The sequence below is a fragment of the Gopherus evgoodei genome, chromosome 8 (assembly GCF_007399415.2).
Source record: "Gopherus evgoodei ecotype Sinaloan lineage chromosome 8, rGopEvg1_v1.p, whole genome shotgun sequence".
NCBI classification, from domain to species: domain Eukaryota; kingdom Metazoa; phylum Chordata; order Testudines; family Testudinidae; genus Gopherus; species Gopherus evgoodei.
Window position 1 is genome coordinate 64,184,595 of NC_044329.1, and position 21,419 is coordinate 64,206,013.

The window sequence follows — 21,419 nt, forward strand, 5'->3', positions numbered from 1 at the left end:
TTTTCTGAAAAGTATTCGTTAAACTCTGAATGGCGCAAATACATGATAAAGATTGTTAATGTTACTCTTTTAGGTTTTTGGATTCTAAATGTAAATACATTTCATATTACTGGTTGCTTTTTCATAGGAGAAATTGATTAGAATTAACTTTGTCACTGTACACATAAGAGTTCTACTATAATAATGTAGCCATATTATCTACTATGATATTTGTGACACATTAACTGATGCTCCATAGAGGAATCACAGGATCACCAAGAAACTGAATATATTCCACATTTCTGTTTAGCCTGAAATGCAATCTGATTTCTGCTCGTGAGTGTATTTCTAAAGCATAATCAGATACTGTACTACATTTTATAAATAATGGGAACTTCTGATGGCTGTTTGGCTGCCTATGTGAATTGAGACTAGGATCCCAGTCCCAGTGATGCTGGAACTGGGAATGCTGCTGCGCCCCCTGGGTTGAAGTAGTAATAACAAACACTACTCCTGGGGGAATTCTGCGCCACTGCACATACACAGAATCTATGGCCCCCAGAGATTTCTTTGTTTCCTCACAGAAAAATGACTGACAGGGAAGCAAAGGGAAGCCACAAAAGCAGTCATGCAACCCTCCCCATCAGTATGTTTCGGGTGCCCAGGGCAGCCAGCAGAGAGGTAAATCACTGTGAGGCACAAGTGGGACTGAGGAAGATCTGGCTGGTGGCTCCTGCCCTGTGCTGGGCTCAGTTGCTAGTCCCAGCTGGGCTGGGGAGGATGGGACTTTCTCTTCGCCTGCCTGGCAACCAGGGCTGTGATAGACCCACCCCAGATTTCTCCCCCAGCAGTAGGAAGCTCTGCAAACTCCCCCGCCCCTAGCGCTTCCTGCACCCATTGCTCTTCAGCTGCCAACCCTTGTGCATCCAGACCCCCTTATACCCAGATCCTCCAACTGAGCCTCACCTACCCCATACCCAGAACCCCTCCAACAAGCCTCACTCCCCCTGAACCTGGACCACCCCAATGAGTCACCCACACCCAGATCCCCAGCCTACTGACCCCCAACCAGCCACACCTGGATCCCAACCTCACTGAGCCCCACTGCCCCAGCATCTGGATCCCCTTTTGAGCCCCCCACACTCAGACGCCTACTACTGAGCCCCAACCACCTTATCCTGGACCCCCCTTCAGAGTCCCATTACTGTTGCACCCAGAACCCCACAACAAGCCCCTGGGCATCTAGATTCCCCCCACACCCAGAACCGTCTCAACCCTCACCTGGATCGCCCCCACATTAAGCCCCTCCACACTTGAATCCTGCCTGGTTGAGCTTCCCTGCCCACACCTGGTGATTCTGGCACGGAACGCGGGCCTTTTTCTGGGGCAGGTCCAGTCCTTGCGCTGTGTCAGGATTTGGTGCAGCCTCACCGCTGCGTCTATGTCCTGTGGGGGATAGGGAGCTGCACAGTGATCTTCCACCTCTGTGCAGCCAGTTCCCTATGCTCCCCAATGCCATGCTGGAGCCTCCACATTTGTTTGACAAATACAATTTTCAGAATTTTGCAGAATTTTAATTCTTTGGCACAGGATGTCCTCAGGAGTAAAACACCAAATATATGGTTTTCATCAGCAGCACCTCCACTATAAAAATTGTTCCAGCACCTCTGCCCAGTCCAGTTCCTGATGGATTCGCACCTACCGCCCTAAACTGCCACCACAAATGGTACTGTTGCAGGGTCAAGGACTAATGGGCTATGGATTCTGAACTATCCTCTTCACACCACAATCAGGGCTGAGACACTTAGCACACTGGTAGATAAAATGGGGGAGGCTTTCACTGTGCTGCCCCTGCTATATCTGTGGGGCGAATAAGTAAAGTACTTTACTCTCTAGAACAGTCAGTCAGGCACCACTCACCAGCACTAAATACACTATAAAATGTAACAGTAATCTGATTATATATCAGATTACTGTTACATTTTATAGTGTATTTAATGTTGTCAAATAACTAGTTGTACACTATACAAAGTGTTCATGGTTATTAGAATCTCACCATGGCAGCTATGACGATTTGCTGTGCAATTAATTTCATTCACAGTGGAATAGCCTTAGTGATGCTTGAAAGGTTTAAAAACTATGGAAATTCATGTGATGAGAAACAAATTTAACATTTCTAAAAGCTTTTAATTCCAAAATATCTGAAAAAACCGTTGTAGGCATCTTGAATTATAAAGCCAGTATTTTAAATTGGGATAGGTGATGTGGTGCATTTAAATCTTGCTACAATCCCAATAATCATTAAGACTGAACTTGAAAATTTACATAATTTTAAAGACTATAAGTAATGCTCATCTCTCTACCATTATGGCTGTAAGATCTCTTTAGAAAAAAAAGACAGTTACAGTGTTTGTGTCCATTTTCTTTTAATTCTTTCAATTAAGCGTATGTTCACATTTCTTTTTTTTTTTTTAAAATAGATGCAATTCCTGCAAATTCTTCCTCACACGAATAGCTTCTTTGAAGTCAACAGAAATACTCTCATGAGCTAAAACTATTCATATAAGCAACCATTTGCAAGATTAAGCCTGGCATAGTCTGTTTGAAAATTAAGCTCTCAGTTGTGCCTGCACTGGGATTGGGAAGAAGCACATTCATGATTGCCAAATGTACTGTGCCTTTCAAAGGCACAATACTTCTAGAAGCCTGCGGGGTAGCAAGGGGAAGGATACCTCTTGCTAAAATTGAACCACAGATAAAATCAGCCCTTTACCAATGCAGCCACCCAGTGTGACCTAACTCAGAGGCCTGCCCACTCTGGCCACTCAGAACTTAGGCTGTATATCTGCACCCTTCAATGCACATTTTGGATCATAATAAATATCAAATGCCCTAAATCTAAAAGATCACTATTCATGCCAAAAGGTTTTCATTTCCCTTTATTTGAATTTCCATGTGTTTCCCACTCTCAAATGATAATTCATAAAGAATGTTCAATCTGTTATATTGTTCTTTGAGATCAAATAATAATATGTCTAGATTTTGTAATAAAATATGAGATTTTGTTCACTGTCCAGCTATTGAAACCAGGTATAATACATTGCACATCCTCAAAAACACCAAATTAATTAATTTATGGTGTTAAGATAGATGAATAATAAACTCATAATGATTTGACACAGTGGCTGAAATTAGATCCAAATGCATGGAGAGGTGGATGAAGCAAGACCACAACTGGACTGTAATATATGCAAATACATAGGAATTTCACTAGTTTTTGCTTATTTCCACATAGGTTCTGTAAGACAAAATCTTGAAAAATCAGTGCTTCCCATCAAACCAAAAAGTTTTAGTTTCTTTTTGATTATATTCCTTTTTTTCACCTTGTGCCATCAACAACATAATGACTTTTTAAATTAAAAACCCCTTCATTATCCAAAATTTCTTCAAGTCCCAGAAATTGTGTCATCACAATTGCTACACAGAGCAAAAATGTAAAACAGATATTTTCAATAATAAAACTACTAATCAATGGTTTGTAGAGTGACTATTGATTTTTGGTGCCTTTGTTTTTGGTGTTCAAATTGAGAGACCAAAAACAACCCTAAATTTTCATGATGTGTACAGTCTCTACCTTCTGGAAATCAGGGCCCTTTAAGATGCTGGAGCTGGGTACCCAAAAACTAAATGATCCAAGATAATTCATATTTTGGAAAATATTAGCCAGGGAGTTTGATTTGTTAGAGTTTACAGGATAAAAGAGTTATTATTTTTATGCATTTGGACAACTGCCTATGTATGCATGAAAATATTTTAGTCCTCACTGTGTCACAGATTCCACACAAAACAATTATTTCACTGAAAGCGCACACTGGAAGGATGTTATTTGTTAGTCACTATTTGCAATGTTCCTGTTCAGACATCTGACCAGGAAGCACAAATATCATCATGCATTTTAGAGTAACCAACCACATAAGACTAAGCAAAGAGTTTCAGTGTGAGCAACTAAAAAAAAAAAAAAAAAAAAAAAAATGGAGATACACCTATCTCCTAGAACTGGAAGGGACATTAAGTCCAGCCCCCTGCCTTCACTAGCAGGGACAAGGACTGATTTTACACCAGATCCCTAAGTGGCCCCCTCAAGGATTAAACTCACAACCCTAGGTTTAGCAGGCCAATGCTCAAACCACTGAGCTATCCTTCCCCCTAAACTGGTAGATGATCTGCAATCTGAACATTATTGATCCAAATTATTCAGCAATTTAGTTTATAAATTTGAGGAAAATCAGGATCAGTTCACAAATGCATCTAAACACACAAATCCAGAATTTTTAACAGATGTTATTTATAAATAATAATAGGCTGGCATGCTCTAATAACAACCACTAGAACATTTCTGTCCCTTTCCTTTAGTCATATATCTACAATAAAGGTAAGAAAATAATGAAATGGGAAAACAACATAAAAATAAAAGACTTACTGTAATAGATCTAACCATTGTTCAACTTGTGTGACATCCTGCATACAGCAATAATCAATGCCTTATGCTTTATGGAAAGGCAAATGCAAAATAGGCCCTAAGTGAGCTGGTTTCTCACATTTCAAAAGGGTCCTTGAAGCTTGTGACTTTATGGGGAGACTGGGTGACTAAAGTTATGCACTTAAATCCACACTATGAACAAAGTTTCCGAGCACAGCTCACGCTCCGAGACATGGTGTGATCTCAGCATCTTTGGTAAAAACAGGCCAACTTTCATCTAAATACAATGGATCACATCCTCAGCTGATGCAAATCATCTTAGTTTGATTGAAGACAATAGAGCTACATCAATTTATTCTAGCTGTGGATCTGGCCTAATGTTTTAGTTCTTGATTTGCAAAGTGAGTCCATCTTCTGCTCCCCACTCCCATCCCCTGACTAGATACACATGGACAAGACCACATACTCCAAGTACACATTAATAAGTATTGGCAGATTTAAAGCTTACTTTGAATCCTGCAAGCCTGATTAAAGACAGCAGTGCTGCAAGCTTTTTCATGCAAGCACAGAGAAACCTGTTCACCAAACCTTAAGTCTCTGGGGAACAAGCTACAGGAGCTACTCTGGTTCAATCAATTTTACTTAAGATGACCTAATTTGGTGGAATGTGAATGCCCACTCACATTATTGGCCTAATTTTACTTCTTAAAGTATATGTGATAATTAACAATGAGACAGCCTAGATTCAGTTAGAACATATAACAATGCATATATAACATTGACGTGGCACACAATTAAAGGAAATGACCATTGTTTTTAAAAATGGTGAAATATGCCCATTTACTATCATCAGTAATAGCAGTAGCATCATAGTGCCAAGGAACGCCTGTCATGGATCAGGACCCCATTGTGGTAGATGCTTTACAAACACAGAAAATGACAATTCTTGTCCCCAAAAAAATCTAGTCATATATGTTTCTGTTATCTAGCTGTACTATTCAAAATTAAGTGTATAAAAGGGGTCAGAAAACACTATTATATTAGGAATTATATAGCTTGCTCAGATAAATAGCTGTTCTCTAGGTGAAATTCACCCACATTGGTCCTTTGTACCATTAAAGACCTCAAAATAGGGCTTACGTGGAATTTATATGGTACACAGGACATTTGCAGGTCTTTTGAACTTGGATGAACATAAGAATGGTCATACTGGGTCAGACCTCTTTTCCAAGCTGAAAAGTCCCAGTCTTATTAATCTCTTCTCATATGGAAGCTGTTCTATACCCCTAATCATTTTTGTTACCCTTTTCTGAACCTTTTCCAATATATCTCTTTTGAGATGAGGCAACCACATCTGCATGCAGTATTCATGGTGTGGGCATACTGTGGATTTATATAAAGGCAATATGATATTTTGTCTTATTATCTATTCCTTTCTTAATGATTTCCAACAAACTGCTGCTGCACATTGAATGGATGATTTCAGAGAACAGTCCACAATGACTCCAGGATCTCTTTCTTGAGTGGTAACAGCTAATGTATAGTTAGGATTATGTTTTCCAATGTGCATTACTTTGCATTTATCAACATTAAATTCCATCTACCATTTTGTTGCTCAGTCACCCAGTTTTGTGAGATCATTTTATATCTCTTCACAGTCTGCAGTTAAGTCTTTATGGGACTTAACTATCTTGAGTAGTTTTGTATCATCTGCAAATTTTGCCATGTAGCGATACAGACCTCACCCCTGGGGCACCTCCTGCTGGTTGTCCTTGGGAATTAGCTCTTCCAGCATCCAGAGCACCCTCTACAGGCCAGTGATCCACCCTACCACTGGCCCATGTCCCTCCCAGGACTCAGTGCCCCTTTTATCTGGGGTGCTGCCCCTCTGGCAGTAGCCCCTCACAGCCTCAGGGTCTCCCCCTCCCAGGGGAACCCCGCCCACTATCCCCACTTCACCTCAGTGTTAGGCTACTGCCAGTCCCTGTCTAGCCCCCACTCACTGGGGCAGACTGCAGTGTAAGCCACTCATCATAGGCAAAGAGGGTTTGGACCAGCTGCCTCTGCCTACCCATGGGCTGCCCCTTGCAACTCAGTAGCTAATAGGCCTTACCAGGCCTGCAGCCTGGGGCTTTCCTAGGCCGGAGCTCCCCAGCTCCCTTGGCCTTTCCCCAGCCCTGCTCCAATTTAGGTTCCCTGTTTGGCACCTTTCAGCCAGGCCCTTCGCTCTCTACAGGCAGAGGGAGACTGTGTGTGGGACTCTGGTTCCCAGCCTTTTATAGGGGTCAACTGGGCCTGATTGGGGCATGGCCACAGCTGAGCCTACTTTCCTCCAATCAGCCCAGGCTTCTTGCCCCAGCCACAGCCCTCTCCTGGGCTGTTTCAAGCCCCACCACGTGCCACCTCACCCTTATACCAGCTCCTCACAAATATTCTGTTATGTTTCTGGCTGCACTTTCCCCCTCACCTCCTTCTCTATGCACTCCCTATTCGTGGCCCCACAAAGTCACGGGACCTCCTGGTCAACTTCCTCTTGGCCCTGGCTAAAACAGCTATCTATAAAACCAGGGAGAGGAGGTTGGCCGATGGAGACTTCTGTGACTGTGGGGCCTGTTTCCGATCATCTGTCTGTTCATGTATCTGGGCAGAGTTCTTCTGGGCAGCATCCACTGGCTCCCTTGATGCCTTTGAGGAGCAGTGGGTGCTGTCTGGGGTTCTCTGCTCGGTGTCCCCGTTAGGTTCCCTTCTTTTGACCCTTTGACTGCACTCCTGTCCCTGTTATTTCATTAGTTGTCCCCCAAAATCAGTTGGGTTTCAGATCCTGTAGATCCTCCACTTAGACTGGGGGAAGGGATCCTTTAGCATTGGGCGGGCTTCCTCCCACCACTTCCCAGAACCCAATAGGGACATGCCACCTCACTGTTTACCCTTTATCCAGATCGTTTATGAATATGTTAAATAAGACTGGGCACAGTACAGATCCCTGGGAGACACCACTATTTACCTCTCTTCATTCTGAAAATTGACCATTTATTCCTACCTTTTGCTTCCTATCTTTTAACCAGTTACCAGTCCATGAGAGAACCTTACCTCATATGCCATGACTGCTTATTTTGCTTAAGAACCTTTGGTGAGGGGCCTTGTCAAAGACTTTCTGAAAATCTAAATACACTATATCCACTTGATCTCCTTTGTCCGCAGGCTTGTTGACCCCCTCAAAGAATTCTAATAGATTGGTGAGGCAGGATTTCCCTTTACAAAAAACATGTTGTCTATTTCCCAACAAATTATGTTCATCTATGTGTCTGACAATTTTGTTCTTTACGATAGTTTCAACCAATTTGCCCGGTACTGAAATGAGGCTTACTGCCCTGCAGTTGACAGGGTCACCTCTGGAGCCCTTTTTAAAAATTGGTGTCACATTAGCTATCCTCCAGTCATTTGGAACAGAAGCTGATTTAAATGATAGGTTGCAGATGACAGTTAGTAGTCCTGTAATTTCACATTTGAGTTCCTTCAGAACTCTCAGGTGAATATCATCATGTCCTGAAGACTTATTACTGTTTAGTTTATCAATTTGTTCCAAAACCTCCTCTAATGATACCTCAATCTGGGACAGTTCCTCAGATCTGTAACCCAAAAAGAAGGGCTCAGGTTTGGGAATCTCCCTACATCATCAACAGTGAAGACCAATGCAAAGAATTCATTTTATTTCTCCGCAATGGCCTTATCGTCTTTGAGTGCTCCTTTAGTATCTCGATCACCCAGTGTCCCCACTAGTTGTTTAGCAGGCTTTCTGTTTCTGACATACTTAAAAAAATTTTTGCTATCACTTTTGGAAACTTTGGCTAGCTGTTCTTCAAATTTTTTTTGGTCTTTCTAATTATATTTTTACACCTCATTTGCCAGAGTTTATGCTCTTTTCTATTTTTCTCATTAGGATTTATCTTCCACTTTTTAAAGGATGTCTTTTTGCCTCTCACTACTTCTTTTACTTTTGAATTTCACCTCATCTGACTTACCCATTAGCCATTTTTACTATGCCAAGAGGATTATTTTTATTGATATAAATTCCCTGATTAGTGAAGTCATGACACCATTTTCTTTTTCAAAAAAATAAAATAATAATCTATTTGGAAGACTTCCTAGATTAAGTATACCTGCCATTGCATTTGGACCACTGAATATCACTATTCATTAACATATGGCTCTGCATCAAACTTTTTCAGTTCACTGCTAGTGAGAAGGCATTATTCAGGTGACATGCCATGCTACATGTAAATGCATTGAGAAAGTAATTATTTAATGCTTGAGCAGTTCTGTCATCCTGTATGACTCCATTTCACATCTCATTTTGTATAATATTCTAGCTTCTTCCTTTTTTCTCTTGCATTTAAAGACCAAGAAAACTTCTGCAGTTGTATTCAACATCTTTTGCTTTATTTCAAAGATATGGAGGGAAATTTTCAAAGGCACAAAACACATGTAGGTGCACAACTCTCATTAAACATCAGTGGAAGACAGATGCCAAACTCCTCTTTGTGCTTTTGAAAATCTCCCCCATGGTGTATATGTATTGCAAACATGTATGCGCCTGAGATTGTTCACACACATTTAGCACTTCAAAAGCGCACTCTGCCCTCCCTGAATTTAATAGCTTGATATCTAAACCATGACAAGCTAACCATTTAACATCTTTTCATGAAAAACATATTGATTGTTGAAAAGCTAATTGGTCAAAAATAAATACATGTACAGCTTTGCAGAGTTTCCTGTTTGCAACCAGGAAAAGGCCGCCCAGGGATCACAAATCAGAACATTAGAAAACCTAAAGTGGTCAACAAATGACAAAATCAATTGGAAGAGTTGTTACTGCCTGATTCAATGGAGTACTCTGACTTGATGACTTCCAGTCTTCTTTATAATGTTAAAAACAGTGAGCTATTCCAGCAGTAATTGACAAATTAAGAAAAAGTCATTCTCACTGTCAGAAAATTAGATTTGTGACTATTTACAGGTACCTAGCCAGAAACTGTATCCATAAATGCTGTTAAGGGTTACTACCATATTTTTTCTTCCTCTCTCACCGGAGCCTCAACCTGGAACTAGAGTCCCCCAGGATTTAAAGTAAATGCAAATTTTAAGCCCTCCAATTGGCAATAGCTAAAGCTATTAGTACTGTCAGCATATTCCTTGTACTTTAAATAAAAAAGAAAGAAAAGCTTTTGGTCCTCTGCGACTGGACATTGTAGCCATGGGTTAATTACTGCCATATGGGGTGCCATTGATATGGGGGGGGGAGATTAAACAGAATAAGCACTACAAAATGAGATATCAGATCTTTTGTTCTGATTTGTTTTGCCCCTTCTAGAAAAAGAAATATGTATTTTTCACAGAGCACTGTAGGTTAGAAATATGCAAGTAATGTCAGGGAATGGACTATTTCGACTTAAAATCAAACTCTCTTCTCAGAGAAAGGTTCTTTTAGATTTTGTTTCACACATTATTTTTTTACTTAGCAGTACTTTGTTTTATATCTGCCACTTCACAACATTTTTGTTGTGATGCTACTACTTCTGCCAGCTAACATAAAAAGGAAGCTTTAAATCAATACAAGCAATTTTACAAAGTGTACTTTTCTTTCAAAAAGCCTTCTGTTCCAGTCCATAATCTAGTGTGTGCTCTTTTTGATGATCCTGCAAAGAGTATGCCTGCTAGGTTTCCTTTCAGATTGTTACAATTCCAAAGCTACATTTCTGCCTTTACACAAATTAATTCTGTCCTTTTCCTACAGAGTAGGGCTGAAGCTACTGTAATGAAAATTTATTTACAATGTAAAACAGTAATCAGATAATAAATAAAACATTAATTGTGACATGATTCTGAAACCCCGACAGTCACACTAAGCTTACTTACTTATTCACACAATTAGTCCCACTGAACTCAATAGAGTTCAGACACACATCTGATAAAGGATCAAACTCCAAGGTCCTGCATGGCAACTCAAGCTGTGTGATTAGTCCCACTCAAAGTTAACACGGTTGTTTGCCTACAGAAGTATTCTATAATGTGAATAAGTACTTTTTCCCATTTCGGTGCTCTGTTAATGAAATTTTTAGCAATTGTATCTTTAGGAAAGAAACAAAGCATACTTAGTATAAAGACAGAGAAAAATAAACACAAAGGAAAATAGTAATGCTTAGATGTAACAGAGATCATCATCATTTAGTTATCCACTATATGAATAAAATCATCCCATGCAGCAGTCCAGTACAAAGCTGTACACCATTTCATTACCCATTTACACACTAGTTGAGAATTTAGGTGATACTCAGGCCTTATGTTAGCCATGTTGCCAGGGATGAACTTATCTATTAAGACTATATGAATCAAACCCTGAACCATGAAAATACTTGTCACCAATATAATAATTACATGACTGGGATCGCTCCATTAACATCATCATTATTGTGAAGATGTGCCGAAGATGTCCCTTGTGCTGACATACCTTTGTGACAAAGGAAGTGCTGCTCTGCAGAAGAATAACTGAGATATGATGGGCTTAAAATGAAATCCCCTTTTACAACAGGGAAACATTATGGGAAGCTGGGGAAATGTGCTCATTTTATATTTTTTTCTTAATAATTTCCAAGGCACCATCTACGCATGCTGTAAATACAATAATAATTTATTGAGCACCCCCAGTGTGGTTGGGTCTGAACAAACAAAAAGGAAAATACAGTCCCTCCCTAAAGAGATTACAGTCCGTATCAAACTCTACACTTTGTGATACACCTGATAAAGGTCCAGACTTGGGTCCCTGTCCTTCACATGAGAGCAAGGGATGAGAAGAGAGGAGATCTCAAGTGACAGTGTCATTTTTCTCCTATAAAACAGTTCATGTTAAGCCAATTATCACTTAGATTAAATCAACTTATCGCTAACAAAAATGTCATTCTAATAGATAATGAAATGCTCCAGACTGTAGAAATTCACCGGCTGGGCAACACTTCCCTTCTTAGAAACTATTGGGAAGAGTTCTTTTCTTTGATCCTTTTCTCCCAAGCACTGTTACTCCTACATTTACTGTTTATCTTTGTTTAGCTGGATAGCTCTAGCTTCTGTGTCAATTTCCCTTTGAGAATACCTTCAACGTATTTATTGTATTGGTTTTAATTTTTTTCAAAGATTAACAATTCTCATTAATTTGGCTATGTAATGTTGCAGCTGTCTGCTTAATTATGGATCCTTTATTTCATTTTTCAAAGATGATTTAAACAACAATCATTATGGACTTACACATTTTTGCAGATGAAGTGATTGTTTATTTTATTAAATGTTATTTTAAAAATGTTGGTCGTAATAATGCACTTTGCCTTTCGATTTATTTTCCAGTAACTTAACATTTATAGGGGGTACCCCAAGTTTTGTGTAAGATCAGTAAGAGTTCCTGTAAAGGTCTCTATCATGTTCTATTAGCATTTATTGTAGTTACTGAGCAAAGAGAGAATTACGAAACAGTGCTATACTGTGAGCAGAAATCACTAGGCCAAAATCAGTTTCTCTACTTCAGTTGAGTCTCATGGATGTAAATGAGGACAGAACCTGGGTTGAAATGATTTTTTTAATCACAGTGCTATGCTTCTGGTATGAACTTTTCTGCCCAACAATGACATAAAAAGTACATTGAACAAAATATACACCAGGGGTAGGCAACCTAGGGCATGCGTGCCAAAGGCGGCATGCAAGCTGATTTTCAGTGGCACTTACACTGCCTCGGTCCTGGCCACCGGTCCAGGGGGCTCTGCATTTTAATTTAATTTTAAATGAAGCTTTTTATACATTTTAAAAACCTTATTTACTTTACACACAACAATAGTTTAGTTATATATTATAGACTTATAGAAAGAAACCTTCTAAAAATGTTAAAATGTATTACTGGCACGCGAAACCTTAAATGAAAGTGAATAAACGAAGACTCGGCACACCACTTCTGAAAGGTTGCCGACCCCTGGTATAGACCTTTCTATTGTCTGTTTGACCGGATGAAAGCTTTTGAGATAGTTAGCTGGCCTTGTATTGGGAAGGACTTGGGTTCTGAGAACATTTGGATGCCTGAATAAAATAGCCACCATTATCCAACAGCTGCATAATGGCAGCACTGGAGAAGACTGTACAGAGGGATTATTCTCCAGTTCTTTTGACAATCTGAATGGTGTTAAAGAGGAGTGCTCATCTCATCACTATTCAGACTTTTTATTAGTGTCAATAGAATTATCTTATGTGCTCTACATGCAGAGAATTATCATATTTGAATGCACAAACAAAAGGAGACAGAACTCTTACTAGAAGGCTAGATCTTGATTCACTTGTATGATAAGACTGTCCAGCTTAAGTGGCCAGTGCATAAGGGAAGACTTAGGTGGCACAGAGCTGACATAATAGCTCCCACACCACTTCCCAATCCTGGCCACCAGCACAGGATTCATGAACAAGGAAAAGGAGACATGGTCATGAAATCCCAGTGAGCCATTGATGCTATTGCCATATCAATAGCCAATGAATTTTATAGCAGCCCTTAGGCTGTTCTAATTTATGTTGGGGTCTGTCCCAGGGCTCAGACGGCTCCAAGATCAGGAAGGAAAATCATCATGCAGAACCTCCCTTTCCTCTCCCCCACCCCGCTATCACACAACCCAGCAGATTCCTGACAAGCACCCCTCAGAGAGACCAGACAATTGGAGAGCTGGTGTGTGTGGAGGACTGTGCATTTGTACCTCACTCTGAAGAAGGCCTGGTCATAGTGAAAACTCATTCTATTTCCTCTGCAAACTTAGGTTTGAGTACTAGCATTTCAAACACTGCCATATATCAGCCTGCACCTAAATATACAATGAGCAAACATTAGGATTAATGGCCTAGTGCTAAATGAAGAGACAACATTTACTTGCAGTTCACTGGAACTGTTCTTCCCTGTAATGTGTTCAATAGATGGCTTTTGTAAGTTATGCATATATAAAGCTAGCTCTACATTTGGTCATGTGCATATTGTGTATGGAAGAAACAGGACATTTATGCTGGCACAAAAATCTTACCCTATCACACTGTGCAGAAATGTGGATGTGCTGCCAATTTAACTTAAAATGTTCAGCAGCTTCCATGAGAGACAAATTGGCCTCCACAGAATGGAGAGCAACTTAGAGCTTGCCTACATGGCCCCGCAGTGCAGACTATAGGGAGATCAGCTGCAGCACAAGCTAAAGCATTGCACTGTGATTTCCCCATCTTGACCATGCTAGCGAGAAGTCAATGTTACCTAATCTACATTAATGTAGTCCTGCATGAAACAGGACTACAGTAATGTGAACTAGGTTCCCTTTTATTTTCCACTAGCAGGGCCTACATAGGGCAGTCACAGTGCAATCCTTTAGCGCGTGCATGCTGCAGATTGCATGCCTCTATTCTGCACTGTGAGGCCATGCAGCCCTTAGACGGTTAAAGTCCTAGAAATTCATAAAAATTATATAATAAAGCAAATCTATGAAAAACATAAAACTAACACAGGAATTGCTTTGAAGGTATTCTCAAAGGGAAAGTGCACTTGTGTAGCATTGACACAGGATGTTGAGAAACAAGCGCTACTATCTAACTAAACCAAGATGAACAGTAAATGGAATAAAAAAATTGGGGGAGGGACGGAGGAGGAAACCATAAGTGTGATGATTGTGAAAGTAAGTATCAATGACAATTGAAATAGTCACATCAAATATATTGGGCCAGTTATACACAGTTTTAGTACCAGTACAACTATATCGATTAGGAGTGAGATTTTTCCCCCAACATAGCTATACTAGTACATCCCCTAGTAAGGATGCAGTTATAGCAATATAAATGTGCTTATACCACTATAGTTCATTCCCTTTCCCATACAGAAATGAGCTATACCAGTGGTGGGCAAACTGCGGCCCACAGGCCACATGTGTCCCATCAAGGTAATCTGATTGCAGGCCGCAAGACATTTTGCTGATGTTGACCATCCACAGGCCTAGCCCCCCGCAATTCCCAGTGGCTGCGATTTGCCGTTCCTGGTCAATAGGAGCTGCTGGAAGGGGTCAGGGCCACTGTTATGCCTGTTCCACACCCAGCTGGGTTAGCCTGTTCCTCAAAAAGTACTATGCAGGAAGTAGCCATTGTGCTCAGTGGAAGTCAGATACTATGATAGTGTTCTCCTCATACCTTGTACACCTGCACAGGAGTCAGACAAGAAGTGGCTCTGTGTAAATTAATTACAGGGTTTGCCAGCCAAGAAGCTGCATAACCTAATGTTTGTTCCTCTGTTCCCCCCATCTCTTTGCCGGATACAGTGTCCTGTCTTGTCACACTCAAACAGTGAGCTGTTTGGACACAGCACATGTCCTTATTCTCTATGCACATTTCTATCTCATCATTTTTAAGCCAGTATCATGCTTTTGACACCTAACTCATGATTTTTAAATGCTTAGGATTGACAATACTGATAACTGTAATCAAAATTTGGTCCCTCATTTCTCAGAAGTCCTTGAAGAAAACAACACTGTGCTTGTGACTATGGAATAACTATGGAGAAACTCCTGCACAAGCTTTAGAATATTCTAATACTAACTTTCTGAATTGCTATCCCTGCATTGTTCACACTCAAGAACAGACCTTCAAGGCGAGATTCCAAAATACTTATGTGTTTGTTTGGTTTCAGTACAGCATTTTTTAAAAAATATTTATTACAAGTAAGCTTACTGTTTGAACTACACATATAGAATTTAGAAAGCAAAAGAAAATCCTTGTTTATCCATATAATTTGAATATTTTCCTTACAATTTTTGTTGTTTTCCCTAAATACAGACTAACTCTCTTTTTCTTTATATATGTATAATAACACAAAGACATATTGAAATGATTATTTTTCTATTACACCAATAGCCTGTGGAAACCAAGCTACTTTTTTCAAACAAATGAAATACTTCAGAATACTCTTTAAGCTCACTAACGACCCACTACTTATATGATCTTGGACTGATAAAATCGCAAAGAATTTCTAGACAAGGTTGACTTTTTAGATTTTATAATTATTTTTAGATAAGATTTTGTTGGTGTGTGATACATTCACATTCAGCTAGCATTGCCATCAAAGTGACAAGAATCTACATTTTCTTATCAACAAAAATATCTAATATCTTTGTGCTGAGGATCTTGTTAAGTATTGCTGTAGTACTTAATACAAATTCAATTAGCTAAAGTAATTTTTTAAATTTTGAGATCTTAAATTTTCTTTAATAAACAGGCTTTAAGAACTAATAACATTTTCAAAATATTGAAATAATTCTAAGGGGAATATTGAATCAAACTTCTCAAAATACTAAACTAATCTCTGCCAGGGTAAGTTATTTAAGGCCATCCTACAGTTACCCTTTAGAAGCCAATGTAATAAAACTTGTCTCAATTGATTTTCCAGGATACTAGCAAATATTGGTTGCCTAGCAGAATCTGTCTTTGAATAAGGGTCAACCAAAATTGTACTGGAAACTGAATAATATTACTTTGAAGTGGTCCCTAATGCAGGGAGTTACTTATTTAAGACAGTCCTTAGTGCAGGTCTCACTTGATTAAACATTGCCCAAAACAATATTAATTCATACAGCTCATATACCCAAGAAAACCTATCACTGAGCATTCAGCTGGGCAGAATGTAGGGGACAACACAGCGGGAGAGCATGAGGAGAGGAGAGGAGAGAAGGAAAGCAGTCTGCAGGCCAACATGTTCAGAGGAGTGGGGGAGAGATAGATGCGAAAAAGGACAGAAGCGTACAGGAGGAGAAGGAGGAGAATCAGGCTGTATGAAGCAAGTGCTAGGAAGCTTGGGGATAAAGAGCGGAGGGAAAGGAGAGAGAACACAAAAATCAGAAGGAGACAGTGCAATTAGTTTTCCCTGAAAGAAAATACACTTACAACATTGAGCATGATTGAAAATACATCAAGAGTTTATATCAAAAAGATGTATTCTGAAAGAATTGCTGTAGCTGCCACTGGGATGTTGCGTGGTCACATTACTAGTAGTAGAAGTAGTAATAATAGGACTAAATATTTATATTATTATTATAGTATGCAAAGGCCTAGGGCCCCATTGTTCAAGATGCTGTACAAACACATAAAAGGAACAATCCTGTCTTGGAAGACTTACAGTTGAAAAATACAGATAGAAGGAGGACAGGAGTTGTAGATACAACATAAAAGTAAATGAATTCAAAAAAGAATTGCACAGCTTTGTTACTTGTATGCAGCGTAGGGTTTGTTTGTTTTTGTTTTGTTTATTGGGGATAGAATTAGGTAGGCAGGAAGTAGGAAAAGGAAAGAGGAGCAAGAGGAACAGGCACTGTTCGCCGCCTTTCTCTCCATGATCCGCAGGCTGGTAACAACATGGGATCAAGACCAGGAAGTGGCCCACAAGATGATGTCTCCCTGAAGATGTTGCTCAGAGTATAAAGAAAGTTTGAGAGATGTTTCCATCTAAACCATGTTTAATTAAATAGCTATTCCTTGCACTGGAGGGAGATTAAATTAGGCTGGCTATGATCAAAAACAAGCCATGTTTGTGAAACAGAAATAATTCGAAAGAAAGTGGTAAAAACAGAATGTCAATTTGCAACCCGCTGTTTGGTTATTTGCATACTAATTGTAATGTTCCTGCTGTCACATTACCTTCAGCTTGAAGATCAGTCAAAAAGAAAAATTCTGCATTACCTGTGACAGTCAGATAGTGGAACGAAAAATGCCACTGAAGAGAGTTGTTGTTTATGGCTATTTTTATCTGAGAAGATGTATGGAATCGGACAGTTGAAGTCTGATTAGCCTGGACAGTTTTTATTTCCTTCGTTGATTATAATTAATATGCTGATTTTGGTCCTTGGGGCAAATTCTGCTCACGATACTCATGAGAGTAATCGGACTGAAGTCAGTAAGATCACTCTGAGTGAAGCAAACAGCACCACTCTCATGAGGAAAGTACGCAGGATTAGGTCCATTCTTTCTGATTTGCCCTGGTCTGTCATTCTGCTTTCCCAGGAGATTTGAAAGCAGTTAAATATTCACTGAACTTCCCACATATTTGTTATATATTTGATAAAAGTTGTTACATTTACTGGTCCAGTTTCTCTGCTGGCATAACTCCACCAAAGGAAGCAGAGAGCTGACAGGCTCACAGATTGTCAGACAACTAACAATGTCACAATTTCATATAATATATTCTATGGTTTTGATTTGTGTTTTAATATATATTGATTATATTTAGATTCAATTTATATATCTGCAATTTTATTAATTTTGTGTCTATAATTTTGCAGTTATGATGCAAGTAAATTGACAGCTACTTCAAAATAATGCTTGCAATGTTATAGTATTAATGAACTAACCTTATAGAAATTCGTCTGAAAACAATGGCACGCACTTGATAACACATTAATGCTCCCATGTTGCATTTTGATAAATATACAATTAATGAATACTATTATTGTCTATAATATACTTTCATAACTCTATGTGGAATATAACTCGCAAACTCCCCTGTGCAGCTCAGTAATAGCTGTGACAACCTGGCTCTCAGTGAATATTTAAGAATATCAAATATATTTATAGTAATCATGACTGAGCCAAAAATTTTAAAAAGCCCCTTAATATATTATTCAAAATGAAGAGTTTGACCAGTTTTAGCCATTACCAATTGTTTAGTCTCTGGAAACGCATCTTTTTAAGTCAGTATATATAGGAGCATAAGTCCCTGCTAGGGTCAATGACTGGCATAAAGAACATTCCTTAGATGATTTCAGGAACAGATTCGTCAGTCAGATAAGAGCATCATAAACTTCACATTAAAGGTTACTATACAATTCTCTGACAGATGTCCAGTCAACCCTGAAAGAATCTTCCCTTGAATGTCTACTCCACAGAAAGAAGCGGCATAGAATTCTTGATTGGGTGTTATGAAGCTATGGAGGACAGAGATTCCTCCCCATTAAGAATTACAAATAGCCTCCATACCTGATAGACACAGGAGGCTGGCAGTGCTTTGGTGAGACAACAATCACCACGTCTAATTTTAGTTGGACTGAGCTCCTGTCCTCATTATAGGCCATAGCTTCATGGTCTAAGCATGAGATAGGAAATGACTAGACTTGCATATTTGGAACCTAGCAGGGTCAATTTAGACCCTTCATTGCTCTGAGTAAAATGAGTGATTTCCTTACCTAATTTACTCTGTGAGAGTCTTTTGGATGAGGACATTGTTACCAACAATCTCCTCCAACTCACATCTTCTCCATGGTCTTTTGATTTCCCAAAAGATCAAAAATCATGAGTCAGATGGCCAAAAAATCTTGAGATTTTTTTCTAAAGATTATATTGTTTAGATTTTTTAAATGTTTTTAACATACCTTCCCTCCTCCCAGTCCATACTCAGTGTATGTGTGACAGATAGCGTTGCCTGTTATCCCAGATATATCAGGTACAGTGAATTTGGCCCCTGCTGCATGAGCTTGCCACATCTGCCCATCCCCTGCTCAATAATTACTTCTGCCCCCAACCTCCAAGCCAATCCTGTCATCCTGGCCCCTCCCCACATCAATTCACCCCCACTCCTCCTGGGGTTTCTCTCTCTCTCTCTCTCTCTCTCACACACACACACACAGACTTGCGAGTTAAAGCAGGGTCCCTTCCACCCATTTCAGGCATCAACACAGGATGAGTGTGGGGTGGACTCACTCTGAAATTCTTTCCCCAGGCCTCCCACTGCACTGAGGGCAGGACCCATCCCCACTTTAGACACTTGAAGCGTTGGGAGATATGAGCTTCCCAGGGTTGGGGGAGGTGCAGGGGTGCTGTGTCATCCCTGTTGGTCCCAGGAGGGAGTGGGGATTAGACAACAGAGCTACCTGGAGCTACTGGGTTCTTTAGCTTCCTGCTTCACCCTCCACTCTGCAAGAATGACTTTGGGGAGGGGGGAAAGAAAGGAGGTCTTCCCATAGCAGCTCTGACTGGTTGCTAAGCCCAAGGAGATGGGCAAATGGGACATGTACTGAATGAGATGGGGGTTTTCAGAGAGTTAGCAACTTTTGAAATCACACAGGTTAACTGTGCACTGAAGATACACTCCTAGAGTTTGCCCACACAAATCTGTGGAATAAAACACCTCTGACTGAGCCTAAGAAGGGTATAGCTTCAAGGAACTCATCACCCTTCAGCACCTTTCCTTAGAGGTGAGGAGGTTCTCTTTTATCCCGTGGACATGAGAGTGAAGTTACCCATACAACAATAATATTAACCAAATTTGTAAATATTTTTTACAGAAAAGGAGAGAAAATGGAATTAAAACAAGCTGTTTGCTTAACATACCTTGATTTACCCTTCTGATAAGCTAAACCAAATATGGCCATCTCAGTTTAGCTACAGAGGTAAAATAAATATTTTATATGACTAAAGAGCAAGTTCTTGCTCTGACACCTCCTTGTCAGTGAGATCCTGCTGTTGTGTCCAGAGGGAAGTGACTGACACCCCACCTCACTCAGCCATCTTATTAAACCCTGCATCTCGGTCAACTTGTATGTCCAACAAGCCCTCCTTGATCCAGAGCAGCTACCTCGGCTTTGCAGACCAGTAACCTACACAAACAAGAGAGTTTGGACACTCTGATTTCTCTAGGAGCCACTGAGGATACTAAAATCTTTTAACAATGCCAAATAGTTGCTTTTGAAAGGCTTAGGAAACTAGCTTATATAGTATACTTTGCACACCAGATTGCACATGTCTGCCCTAGCCAGTTCTGCATTGTCCTTTCAAATAGGCAGATTGGCATTTTGCTCAGTACAACACACCTCTCCCACTATTTTTTGGTTATGAACTATGAATTAGAGAATGAGGCCTAGATCCTCTCTCACAATCGCTAAAAAGGGAGCCTTTACAAATGTCATGGAAGTTCTAGTAAGAGTTTTCTCTGTTACATGTAACCAAACTCCCCCTCATGCCAATGTGCTGTATGCTGGTGGTTTGTCTTCATCCTAGAGGTCATCTACTCCATGAGTTCACCAAGATTTTTACCTTGAACTTATTAACTCAGAACACTTCACACTTGGAAAGGCTCATACTGATACTCCCTGACTGTTTGTTGGTCATCGTTTATCTAGGCTGATCCCTTGGGCAAGCCACAAACATTTGCCATTCACAATCAATTAATTAATAGAAAAATACTCTGATGTCTACACTTAAAATGCTACAGAGGCACAGCTGTAGGGGTTCACTGTAGACACTCACTACAGGGTTCTCCCACTGCTGTAGTTAATCCACTTCTCCGAGAGGCAATAGCTAGGTTGATGGAAGAATTCTTCTGTTTACCTAGTGCTGTCTACCCAGGGAATGGGGAGAGCAGAGCTATGTCTCTCAGTCATGTGTATTTTCACACCCCTCAGAGATGTAGCTATGTCGATATAAGTTTTTAGTGTAGATCAGGCCTAATTTACACATATCCTCATCTTCACTACACATAGCATGGCCTTCACTAGGGGGAAAATGGTATATTTAAAACACGTTAAAATGCTATTTTAGACAAGGCAAATTGTAGTTTGAACATGTTCGCTGATTAAAGAAACCCATAAGGACAACTAAAGTGTTAAATCTACAACTTGCCTTGTCTATGCTAGGATTATAACATTTTAGTTAACAATAAACCTTTTTTTTCCTAATGTAGACATGGCCTTAGTGTAGATGTGGCCGTATATTTGAATGGCACAGTCATTCCACTCTGTATATCAATATGTAAAGCACATCTTGATGAAATGCTAAAATATAAGTGATAGGTGACTTAAAAATTATCTAAACTAGACAGATTGTGCTATAAACATTGCTGTCCAGTAAAATCTTCAGAAACTGGATATTTTTAAAA